Here is a 3,173-nt window from a genome sequence, read left to right on the forward strand (position 1 = left end):
CCATCGTAAGCACGCACCACAACGTCACTAGGCTTCAGTTCAATGCTTTTACAGTCGAGCTTATCGAGTACAGCTTTCGGTAGCACATTCAAAGAAGAGCCATTATCGATCAACACATGAGCCAAGGTGATCCCCTTGCACTCAATGGAGATGTGCAGAGCTTTGTTATGATTCTTTCCTGCTGGTGTCAAGTCAGCATCGGAAAAGCCTAGGCCATTGTCAACAGTCAGGTTAGCAACATAGTTTTCGAACTGATCGACAGATGTCTCCTGAGGTACATGAGCGGTCTTCAGGAATTTTATCAATGCATTGGCATGAGATTCAGAAGATAACAACAAGGATAACATCGAAATCTTAGACGGAGTATGCCCCAACTGTTCTACCACATCAAAATCGCTCTTGCGGATGATTTTCAGCATTTCTTCCATTTCCCGTTTGGCAACATCTTCGGTAGTAACTTCGACCGGTGTCCTTGACTGAGAAGGATTGATTACTGGTTCCTTTCCTCGAGTTTCCGGGGCGGGAGGTGAGATTTCTGGAGAGAAGATCCTTCCACTTCGAGTAATTTTACTAGTCCCAACAATGTCATTAGGATTAGCAGAATTATCAACTTGCTTTATGTCGTGGATGTAAACATCACCTCCGTAATTCCACGGAATGGCTTTGCTTGAGGAATATTGTACTGGGCCAGGTGCAGTAATAATTAGGGGAGCTACCTTGGGCTCAGCAGTAATCTTCACAGGCACTCTAGTAGCGGTAATCTTTACCGGAACTTTGGACCTAGCAATCACAGATATTTCTTCAATAGGGTTTTCCGCCTTAGGAATCTTTTCGAAGAGAATTGTGCGATCATCCATCAGCCGTTGAATACCACTCCTCAACTTCAAGCAATCATTGGGTCGGGGTATACAGAGATCTCAATTTTCATCACAACCTAGAAATAAACTAGCTTGCAACAACTTCTTCTTGATGGTCAAGAGAGGAGATGCTAAGTCAGCTACATTAGAAATGTGAGAATTGTCATCCACAGCATTAACAGTCTTGTCATGATTAGGCATAGGAGCAGTGATGATATTAGGAGTCTCTGGAGGATCAAATTCAATTTCTCCAGCGTCGATCATATCCTGAATCTTATTCTTCAACAACCAACAATCGTTTGTATCATGCCCGGGGCTATCGGAGTGATATACACACCTGGCATTGGGATTATAACGAGGAGAAGTAGTGTTGGGATTTGCAGGAGGATCTCTGAGGGTAATCAAACTTGCTTTTAGCATACCCTGCAGTGCTTGTGCTAAAGTCATATTGATCTTGGTAAACTGCCTTCTTGGTCTGTCCTGTCTGTGTTGGAAGTTTTGAGATGGCGGTGCTGCAATCGTAACTGCTCCAATAGTGTGGTCACGATTTTTCTTGTTATGACCCCTTTGACCGTACACAGCATTTGATTCATTTTTCCCCTGATAGGACTTTTTGGTGCTTGCAGAGGTAGCCACCTGTATCTTTCCACTTCGAATGCCGCTTTCAACACGTCCACCCGTCAATATAAGTTCAGTGAAACCCGATGAGGAACTTCCCAATAGATGGCTGTAGAATGGGCCAGTCAGTGTACCCATGAACATGTCCACTAATTCTCGATCAGTCATAGGGGGTTTGACTCTGCCAGCCAAGTGTCTCCATTTTTGAGCATATTCTTTGAAGCTTTCTTTAGAGCCCATAGTCATATTCTGCAACTGTAGCCGAGTAGGCGCTAATTCAGAATTATACTGGTAATGCTTGTAGAAAGCTGTTGCTAAATAAGTCCAGGTGCGGATGTTAGAGCTCTCGAGCTGATAATACCACTCTAACTGTGTGCCAGACAGACTCTCTTGGAAGAAATGGATCCATAGCTTCCTATCAGTGGTATACGGCTGAATCTTTCTCACATAAGCTCTCAGATGCATCTGAGGACAAGACGCACCATCATACTTAGTGAAAGCAGGGACCTTGAATTTGCGGGGAATGACCACATCAGAGACCAGACCTAAGCTTTCGAAATCCAGACTGGGCGTCTTTTGACCCTCCATAGCTAGCATGCGTTCTTCCAGCAACTTATACTTATCATCTTTTGGAGAGTACTGTTCATTTTCATAATCTTCATCGTCGTCCTCATGGTTGAAAGGATCAGCATTCTCATCTTCCGAATCATTTTCTGTCTCCTCTCCTTGATCCTTCGGAATTCTAATCTTGACTCCTGCAGCCTGTCCTTTAAGCCTTCTTCCCGGGTTAATGTAACTCACAGCTTTCTTGTCTTTCTTCTTCTCGAGCAATAGAGCCTTCAGTTCCTCCTGTCCCTTGGATAAGCTCAAGATCATCTCCTGGAATTGAGCATTTTGAGCCTGGAGATCTTTGACAGTTTGTTCGAGAGCCATCTTTCTGTTTAGAAGGAAGACCGTGAGAACATTGATCCTTTAGAATACCTGTTATGCAATGTTATGCTATGCTATGCAATGTATGAAATGTTTTCAAGGACTTTTGGAATTTAACTTTGCGTAAACCACCAAAGAGAGAGAAACTTTTATTAATAATTTCTTTAATCGATGTTCATTACAAAAAGAATAATAAAAATACAATGAAAGCTCAAGTCTCCCAGGGACGGCTTCTTTTTGGGCGAAGATATGCATTGAGTCTTCGTTCCTCATTAAGCTGGCTGGTGAGCTCTAACACCTTCTTCCTTTCTGCACCGAACTGAGTTTCAAAAGTATCCCTTTCCTCTCTCAACTGGATCCAGGATTTCTTCAATTCTTCAACATTGGTAGGCATATCTGGATAAGGAATGATCTGAGATGCGCCTCCTTCAACTTCCGGTCCGACAATCAGAGGTCCAATTGCAAGATATGGCATGACAAGTTCACGAGCTCTTGCGCGTACCCATCTGAGATAAGGTTCCATAGGAATAGAGTTTTTCTGTCCTAAAGTGCTTCTTTTAACCATGCTCCAAGCTCGTACAAATCTTTGACGGAGACCTTGGGAATCGTTGTCATAGTCAAACACAGTGCCTTGGATAATTATCTCATATGGACCATCTCTTCGAGCATAACCAAACTGACGTAGGGCTAAAACTGGGTTATAAGTAATACCTCCTCTTATCCCCAGGAGTGGTACGTTAGAGAATTCTCTGCAACGGTCAATGATGA

Source organism: Lathyrus oleraceus, chromosome 7 (assembly GCF_024323335.1).
Source record: "Lathyrus oleraceus cultivar Zhongwan6 chromosome 7, CAAS_Psat_ZW6_1.0, whole genome shotgun sequence".
Classification (NCBI taxonomy): Eukaryota; Viridiplantae; Streptophyta; class Magnoliopsida; order Fabales; family Fabaceae; genus Lathyrus; species Lathyrus oleraceus.